The sequence below is a fragment of the Parus major genome, chromosome 3 (assembly GCF_001522545.3).
Source record: "Parus major isolate Abel chromosome 3, Parus_major1.1, whole genome shotgun sequence".
NCBI classification, from domain to species: domain Eukaryota; kingdom Metazoa; phylum Chordata; class Aves; order Passeriformes; family Paridae; genus Parus; species Parus major.
Genome location: NC_031770.1, coordinates 38,973,399 through 38,983,105, shown reverse-complemented (window position 1 = coordinate 38,983,105; position 9,707 = coordinate 38,973,399). Strand labels below are relative to the sequence as shown.

The following is a 9,707-nucleotide window of genomic DNA, read 5'->3' as shown; positions in this document are numbered from 1 at the left end:
TTTCCATGTAGGAGGGGCCTTTTCTGCTCAGCAGTGCAGTACTGCCTAGTTCAACTTGGTCTTTAGCTGCTGCTAGCAAGTCTTGGGGTCACTATTTGCATTCTAGGGGGAAAAAAAGCTATCCCAGCTGATGTGAGAGGCAGAGCCATAGGGAAAGGGGGGATATTTTAAGTACCTGACATAGTTGCTTTGGTTGGAAGGTATGACTTTGGGGGAATTGCCAACTTGCCCTATAAATAAATTTATCCAAACATTTAAAAAGTGGAGATGACTTTTTAATTATTTGTGGGCACTTAGATATTTCAGCTATGCTGGTCATGTAGCATGAATGGTAATGCTATAAAAAACACCCTGTGAGACAGGAATTGTAATTTCAGCAAAAAAAAGCAGTGAAGAAGTCTCCTGAGTAGCTATGAAAAATGGTGCTTTGGTTAAATAACCAGGATTTCAAGGACAAACCTATCTTGAAGCTTTGTGATAACTGTTTGAGACTCTGCTTTGGGCTCCATAAAATTTCAGAGTAGTTGTCTTGATGATGGTGCTGTAGCCTCATTCCCATCGCTGTGAGGGAAAGATGTCCATCCTGTCTGGCCCCAGCCTGCAGATGGTGATACTCGGTGTACTAGGAAGTGTTAACTCCAATGTAGCAATTTAACTGTGGCTAAATGGAATAAAGTTGTGCAGTTGGCTGAATCCATCCCTGGTGGTTGCTCTCTCTCTACCTTGATAGAGAGGCAATGGGGAAAGAGCAGCTCTGAAAATGACCTTCAATGAAGACATCCTCCTGACTGCACAATGAGCCTGAGTGGCCTTCCAAAGAGGACTAGGACTAGTCTTTGGAGAACCTGGTCCTAAGCTGGCCTCAGGTGCTCCTTTGACTGGTCAGGTGCTGCCTGGGAAATGGAGAACCCTGGCTGACAGAGGAAGACCATTGATTTGGGATGCCTCCTTACACTTGAAGGAACTCTAAATAAGGAGGGAAGCATAAAGGCAAGAGGATTATAAAGGAAGCGAAACGAAAAATGAAAAAGCTTTGCAGGTTTCCTTTAACTTCTGGCAGAATGAAAATGTGTGTGAATCTCCTGGATTTACTAGGAATGCATTGCACTGTTTCTGTTTGTCTTTTTCATAGCCATTTTACTCCTTCTGCAAATAAATAAATAAATGAAGCTGCTTCCCTGTTCCAGGTCAACAAAGTAATTGTGCATCTACCCTTACCGTGAAATGTGTGAGGGAGAGTCCTGGTCCCCTGTTATAGTGTCCAGATTCATCTGATCACTCTGTGTTGACAGGAGGATGAATTGTATTGATGGTACCATCTTGAATGGTTTCTCAACATATCTGAGTCTAGTGCTTCTATGAGGAAAGGGAGGAGAGATGCAAAAGGCAAGTGACATGAAAATGCAGATATATTTATTTTTTAAAGGTGTTGCATTGTTAATACACGAGAATAGAGACTCTAATCTCTAATGAAGCATTTGTTCATTAATGAAGTCACTAAGTGTTTTTACCCTGTGGCCCTAAAGTTTCTGTACTATTTAAGCATAATCCTGTTTTTAAGTTACTAATGATAATGTAGAAAGCTTGGCAACTCAATGAGCAACAGTTGTGGCTTTATGCTGGAGGAGGAGAAGAGAGATGCTGTCTGGGTGTGATGGGCTAGCATTCAGGTGGTTTGTATGTTTATCACTTCAGTCACAGTGTGATGGCTAATAATGTTGACATTTAAGGCATGCCCACACATTGGGCAATTGAGCTTGTGCTCCTAAGTCCATATCATTCCTAGTATGTCTGATCACATGTGGAATGAGCAGCTATATTTCAGGTGTCAAGCTGTATCAGAGCCAAAAGTAAAACTGTGTTTTACTTGAGTGCTGTATTTAGAGCTGAGGGGCAGCTGGTAATGGGTTGATTCTTACATTGTGTTTCAGTTTGTGTTGGGCCCAGACGTAATATAGAAAGTTAAAACCAGTACAATATGGATAAGAGGTGGAGGAGTCATACATGACAGCACTATGAAGTAATAGTTACAACAAATGAAAGAGGAAACAATCCTCAGAAAGCACTGAGACATGCAGCCTTGAAGGGAAGGCCTACTTAAGTTTAGAGATGAAGGTTGAGAAATGATAGAATGAAGATATCAGGACAGCTGAAGAAGGCAAACTGCATGAGCAGAGGCTGAATATCAGAAAAACACTATCTTCACAAATATCTATTTTTTCACATGATTATGCCTTTTAGTCTTATGTAGCTGTTAGGTTAGAGTAACAAATTTGACTGTTCTGTATGCAATCTGGTTGGCTTTCTAGGCTTTGCCCATGCCAAGTCTGATTTATTTCTCACTTTTACTGTTTATTCACCTGCATTTTTTTTTCCTGTTATATTTCCTTTAGTATAGATACAGCCAAGATAGGCTTATGCTGTAGTTATTATTCAGGCTTTGCAGCTCTGTTCTGTATGTTTTAATCACTTTCTAATGTTATGTTTTGGAACTAAAAATTGCAAATGAGTACGTTCAGATGGTAAGTATCTGTTTTAACAGAGTTTAGTCCACGCAAGCTCTCCAGCAATCATTGAGGAAAAAAGCTAATGACTTATAGGTGGGCTTCAGCTTTGTGTGACCCTGCCACAAGTGGGACTGGGAGCATTCACACCTAGAGGCTGTATAGAAATGATTGCATGAATGGTCTTCCTACTGCTTTGCAGCTCTTTTGTGCCATCTGTATAAGACTGCAGGAGTACTTGTAGTCTCTTTCAAGGGCCAACCTAAAACAGGTTCCCAGAGTTGCATTGTGGCTTGTCTGGGAAGTGATAGCTAACAGCTTAATGTGCCTCCAGAGCATGAAGAGTGCCCTCAGTTGTGTGATGGAGTGAGCTGCCGACAGTTCTCTCCTTCGTTGATCTTCCTTTATTTCTTAAGAACTGCAGTAATTTCTTGGAAACATGGGAAATGTGCAGGCCAATTTTTGCATTCATTAATTCCAGCCCTATTGCCTGCAGTGTTTTGGAGATATTGGTGGATTTTTTTGCTTGTTTTGCTTGATTCTCTTCACAGTACTTGAAGAACTTCAGCATTCTCCTGCAATTAAACTTCTGATTCCAGGAGATGGTGTTGTGGCTCAGGCAGATCACGTGGATTGCATTAGGTTCTTCTGGTCTTGGTACCTGAAAAAGGTTCATTCTTAATATTCAGGTACTTCTCTGCAGAAACGCCTATTTGAATGTTGGCTGTTATTGCCTTCTTGTCCTTTGACACACAGAACCTGATAGTTTCAAACTGTGTATGCTTACCCAGGCACTTGACAGTACTTGGGATTTCAGTGCAATATGCAAGAACCACATGCTGAGGTTGAGGCAAGGAGTTGAAGGTGCACAGGAGATGTGAGAACCTGACCAGATGAAGGGCCTATAGCTGGCACACTGACAATGTCAGTGCACAGCTCTGCAGAGATTTAAAACTACACAGGAAGATAACTGTGACCTAGCCACACACCTTCCTTTGCCATGTCTGGGGGAAGGAGACTCACTGCAGTTAGTCTGCAGAGATAGTTAAAAAGCTACAGGTCATCATCATTTTCTCCTTGCTCTGTGAAATACAAAGCCACAGTCCTGGCTGGTGGTAGCTAGCACTTGCAAAGAAAGCTACATGTACACCTCAGCTAATGCTGCACATGTAGCTTTGGAAAAGATTTTCATGAAGATGTGAAGCTGCTAAATTGAAAGAAGGGGCAGATTAACACTGGGAAGAGACCAATGTAATTATACGTATATATATGCTTTATACAACATTTTTTGGGGGGCTTTTAAAGGGCCAGAGCATCTAGATAATCCTTTATCTCCTCAGAAGCTAAGGATGTAAGTAGCTTCTACTGTGTCACTGCCACCTTCTCACAGAATGCTTTTGACGGACACCATTCATTCTGCAACTGCAACCCAGGCATTGGGTGTTCCCAAGATTTTCCTTGGCAGGACTGTATCTATGTTCTCACTCCCAGGTAACTGGACAGTAATTAGGAAAAGGCTATGCCTCACTGGTTTTTAAAGGCAGAAGGTATGTGACACTTTACCTTTTTAAAATCGTTAAAGAATTATAGCAGTCATTTTTGGCTGGGAAACTGCAGTATAAGCAGTGCTAATCTTAAAGCATTATATATTTTGAATTCAGGATTATAATAGGCTAGGATAGGAAGAAGAGAAAATTGTAAAGCTTAACATGAAGGAATATTTAATTTTATTCAGGAAACTTTTTGGCAAAAATCCTCTGGATCTGCAGAGAACCTACAGATTTAAGATGTCTTTGCACAGCCAGAGGCTGAGATCATGGCTGTCTAACTACAGTTGGATATTCTCATATCTGCCAAGTTTAGCCTTAAATAAATAAATGAAAAAAAGGTCATGCTTCATGCTTTGTTCAAACTCTTGAAATGGTTCTAACTTAATATTCTAGAGGACAGTGACCTCTCTTTGAAGATTCTGTCCTTCTGCTCAAAATCCTGCATGGAACCAAGAAAGTAGCTGTTTAAATGAAGACATGAATTGTCTGAAGGTACTTTCTGGAATCCCTTAAAATGACCCTGGTTCAAGAAATATGCCTTACTTATTGCCAGGAGTGCAGTAAAGTCAATCACTGGAAATCTATTAGCTGTGGGCAATTGCAAGCACGTTACCCAACATTAACCCACAAAAAAGAAAATTAACACAGTTAAGAGTAGTTCTTGCCAGAGAAAGATGAACAAATAGGAGCAGAAGCTGAGTGGGAAGCTTCTAGCAGCAGGAGGAGGGAACTGTAAAGATCATCTGTTCAGACATGCTTTTTTATTTCTCCTCCTGCAACTCCCCAGGTATCTCTCTCTCTCGCACTCATTATTTTAAAGAGACAGATGCAAATGTACCTAATAGCTACTGTGAAATCTGTAATAACAATCAACTAGCCAGGAGGCAGGTTTCAAGGACCACTGTGATTGAGGGTAATGTTTTTACAATGAGGTCATGTCCAAAGGCAGCCTCAGCTGATGGCAAACTTGTACTTGAGCACTGAATAAGCACCTTGTCTTGCATGGTCCCTGCTTCAGAGAGGAATCTAGGCTGCAATCTAATAAATCTGGCACACACATACATGGCTGTATTTTTAAAATTGCTCATTTTATGGTTTTTGGGTTCGTTTTTATTGTGCATTTGAAGTCATTGTATTCTTCTTTCTTTACCTCCCTCTACTTACTCATCTTTTCTCTTAATACTTCAGCAAGCCAGTTTTGTCTAAAGTGCTTTTTTTTTAACTCACAGAAGTACTATCAAGTTGTGTGAAGACAAATGCGAGATCAACAGAAGGGAAGCAGGAAATGGGGCAGAGTGTGTTTTCTGGTAGGTCTGCAAAGAGAGTAGGAAGCCTGGACTGCTTGCTCTTATCTTTATTCACAGTTTTGTCATACAATTTCCCTTTTCCACAGAAATGCCCATCTCTGTCAAAGTTCAGCTGCATCTGTGCTCTGTGACACTGTTGCTGTTCAAATGGCAGGATGGAGGACAAAGTACCCCAAGTCAAACAAACTCAAGTAGCATTTGGCCAGAGTGTTTTGCATGGATACCTGCAAGCCAAAAAGCCAAGAAAAAAACATCTTGCCTTGTGCTGTGTTCATAGCCATGGCAAACCACATAGTATCTCATGTGGCATTTTGTGAGCTCCAAAGGAATGAGCTGTGTTTCCAAGTACCTACAGGCACTTCAGCTCTTTGCAAGCTTGTCCTGACATGGCTTGAATGACACCAGTTAGTATATACAAATTAAAATGTGAAATAGCTCATGGCTCTTTCTGGTAAGATGGTTCTTTGCACTATGTTACCACTTGAAGGTGACTCTTCACTGAATTTAATATCCTATCTCCTTTTACTAAAACCATAAGTCAGTTTTTTTAAAAGTAATTATATTAGACATACAGAAATTCTTGTTTGATCAACCTTTCTGTTTGAAATGGAATTTATTTTAAAATAACCAGATGTTCTTAGTATTTTAGTCTGCTGTGACAAGTTTTTTATTACCCCCTAAAAAGAGGTCATTCACTCGTAACACTTTTCTGGGGGTATTTAGAGACACCTTTTGTTTACCATCAGAGAGTATTGTTTTAGGGTAGTTGGGTTTTTATTTTCTGCTGCCCACTAAATATAATCTAAGGGAAACAAAACCCACTTGATCATCAGGAAGAATGGATTACTGGTGGGTTTTTTTTCTTTTTTTTTTGGGGGGGGGTGGTAGTGTTTGTTAACTATAAAGAAAAATTACAAAAAAATTTAAAATTTTTGTACATTCTATGCAAAAGAATTTAGAAAAGATAATGGGCTTAGGTAAGTGTTACTGAAGAGTACACCAGTAAGGCTATAGTAGTACAAGTTTACTATAGAGTTGTATTTGACTACTGGAGGTCTTTGCTCCTGGTTGTGGTGCTAAATAAAATGCCAAGGGGTTTTCAGCATGGCTCTTGAAACGGAAGTTGAATTTTCTTCCTTGCAATAAATAAATTTTTCTTTTTTTTTTTCCAATTTTATTGAGAGAAGAAATCCAGGAAAAATCCAATCAGCTGTGACTTTGGTTTACAGCTTTCTCCACCATATTTCTTTTTTTTTTTTCCCAAGTTGTATTATTACTTTTTTAGTTTTTATGTATAAAATGATCCTCCACATTCTCTTATGGGACACTGTCTGGGCTTTCCTCCTCTCCAGTTGTTCATGCTTAATTTGCAAAATTTAAATAACTGCTATTATAACATATAAGCTAATGATTTTCCTTAACCATTTTCTTCCATCCTCTAGATGTATCTGGAATATTGCATGGTACAGAAAGTTAATTTTTAAATGAATGAGCTGGGCTGGACTATATAAATTCCTTAACTACTTGGATATCAGCTGGAGGAAAAATCATGTCAGGTCATCACTGGAAACTGCTGGCACAGCTCTGATTTTCAGGAACTTTCAGTCCTCTTAAATGTCCTCATTTTATGGGAAAATCAGAGACATTAAGTAAGTGCATAAAAGGGGATGCCATGGTGGTGCTGTTACTGTACAGGTGTGGTACCAGGGGTTGCTAGAGATGGAACGTGTCTAGAGCATGGCATTTGTAAAACTTCAAAAGTTATTTCTGAAGTCCTGTTTTTAATACTTGTAATGATATGCCTACACATTATTTATATCAGCTTAGGTTTATGGTTGTTTTTTTTGTGGGTTTTGTTGTTGGTGTTTTTGTGGTTTGTTGTGTTTTTCTTGTAAGAAGCTTTTTGTTCCTTAACTATTGAGTTATGTCTCAGAAGACTCCACTTATTTTTATTTAAATTATGACCAGATATGATGGGTCATAATAACTTATGACCAACCCTTCAGCTGAGGGCAAAAGTTATGAATGTCTTCAGCTATTTCATCAGCTCAGTGAACTTGGAAAAAGCAGATATTCTCTCTTGCAGTCTGTTAATCACTGAAAGCACAAAGACATCAGGGTGATGCTGAATAGCCCCAAATGTCTCTTTGTGCTGCCTACATGTAATTGTTCTTGTACCCATCTTCGTTCATTTTGCTTTCTTTTGCTTTTTCAACCTGGTAAAAAACTCTTTCCTTCCTCCTCCTCTTTCTAAATCTGCCTTGCTTCCTAGAGCGTGGACATCTTGTCAGATCTGGGGCTTGGTAAAGAATCAGTTAGAGAGGGAAGAAAGAAAGATTAGTTTTGGTGTCAACTTCATCTCATTCTGTAGACTGAATTTTGCCATTTGTTCCACTGGTTTGTTTCATTTGGGATTTTGTATTTTGAAATCACTTAGGAGTTTGTCAGATAACAGAAGATGAGAAATACCAAGTCTAAAAAAATAACTGAATTATCCAGGTGGAGCAGATGCTACTTAGTGTGAGTTCAAAGTTGTACTCAAAGTATGGGGGGAAAATGGTTACAAGACTGGAGTGAGATATAGAAACAGATATTTGTAATAATAATTAAAAAATTTTCTATGCTTGTCAAATTTGAAACCTCCCTGTGGAAAACCTGCTTTTGTTCCTGTTTCTTCTTCTTACCCCAGAATTTGTCAGCTTGACTGTTGGGTTTGGTGTTGACTAACTACAGGCCATACCTTTGCCATCTGCCAGAAGAAATACTTCTAGTTCCTGGAACCTATAGGTTTTTTTTTTGTTTTTTTTACTTCTTTAAGATGATAACTTCTATTACAAGTGACACAAATTTGGTTATTTTTGATATTATATTGATATTTAGCTTGCTTTTCCAAACCTAAATTAATAAGTGCAATACTTAGAATTTTAGCATAGAGAAGAATAGAATTTTATTTCTGCTTTTGACCTCATCCTTGCTGACATGGTACAGAAAATTCTACATGAAATTAAGCCATGTCCTTATACAGGGAAAATTGTTAGAAATACTGCAATGGCAGAACAATTGAGCTCTGCTTAACTGATCTAGAACAACAAATGATGCTGCTTGGGAAAAGAAGTTTGGGATGAACATACATTTATTGTTCTCAACCTTGCTTGAGCTTGTCAGGGGCCTACTCTGAATATTCTTGATGTGAGGTTTAAGGTGATTGAATTGAATCTGGCATGAGACTCTGAGCAACAATTATTGAAATAAATACTTCCTTTTGAATAGAGTGTGTAATAACCCCCTATGTTTTTCTTTAATAAGCTATTACAGCATTTGGATGTTTTCTGTTGTCTTCTCATGAAAATTTCACATTTGAAACCCATTACACATGTTGTGAGTGTTCATTCACAGCAGGAGGTGAACTATCCAGATCCTTGTGAGTGGGCTTCTTTCTTTAGTAGGAGTTGAAAGCAGCCATGTTTTCTGCTTTAATAGTTCTACCTGCACATTAGTCTGGGAGTCAAATACTGTTTGAAAATCTGGCTTTGGAGTTTTCCAAATTTTTTTTTCCTCATCTTGGGAGATTTTCTTTTGCCTCCAAAGTGGGTCGTTAATCTTACGGTAGCTTGAACAGATGCTTTATTTCAGGGTTACTGGCTTCTCCTGCTTCTTTTCTAAGCGACAGACAGTTAATATAAACAGACCCTTCCCCTTGGAAAATCCTTTGGATAGCCTTAAGGTGAAAGAAAAGGGAGGGGTGGTTTTTTGCAGAGGAGATGGAAGGGCAGGATTGTTTGGTTTTAAATAAAATGGACATTTAAGACATGCTTCATGTTGTGTTTACTGGAACTATCTCCCAGTGCTAGGATATACTGGAGGAGGACAATCCAGTTAAAGCACTGAGCAGTGACTGATTTAAGGAAAGAGCCTATATTGACTTTGTTCCCTTTGCATTTTCACATGTCTGTAGGGATCAAAGGAGTAGGTTCTGTCAGTTGTTCATGGCAGGATAGCATTGGAAAGGAGAAGACCAGATGCCTTCCCACTTAGGTTATTTAGGTCTTATAATCTAAGAAGTGACCAAAGACAGCCTAAGAAATGTTATCTGGTGTTTCCTGGCAGGCTCACTGAACATCCAAGTCCTAGGTAGGAGAAACAGCTTCCATGGTGTTCCAACAAAAACAAAAAACCGCTGAGAGCAAAGCTTCTAGTAAGTTTGTAAAAGGCAAAGGTTTTTCCTGATTTTTGCTAACTATGTGGACCACTTGTCATTAATATTTAGGTTGAAGTCAAAGACCACAACCTCTCAGCCACTTTTACAAATAATCTCTCCATCTATAGCAATCTGCTCCATTGAAATA

The 9,707-nt window shown here is 39.0% G+C and overlaps 1 long non-coding RNA gene across 1 annotated transcript; it reads left to right on the top strand.

The window, feature by feature from the left end:
* Positions 1 to 3,221: 3,221 nt before the first annotated feature.
* LOC107201633 lies at positions 3,222 to 7,180 on the top strand. The gene is made up of 2 exons (XR_004496331.1): positions 3,222 to 5,361; positions 6,804 to 7,180. It is a non-coding gene; the product is annotated as an uncharacterized LOC107201633 (long non-coding RNA).
* The last annotated feature ends 2,527 nt before the right edge of the window (positions 7,181 to 9,707 follow it).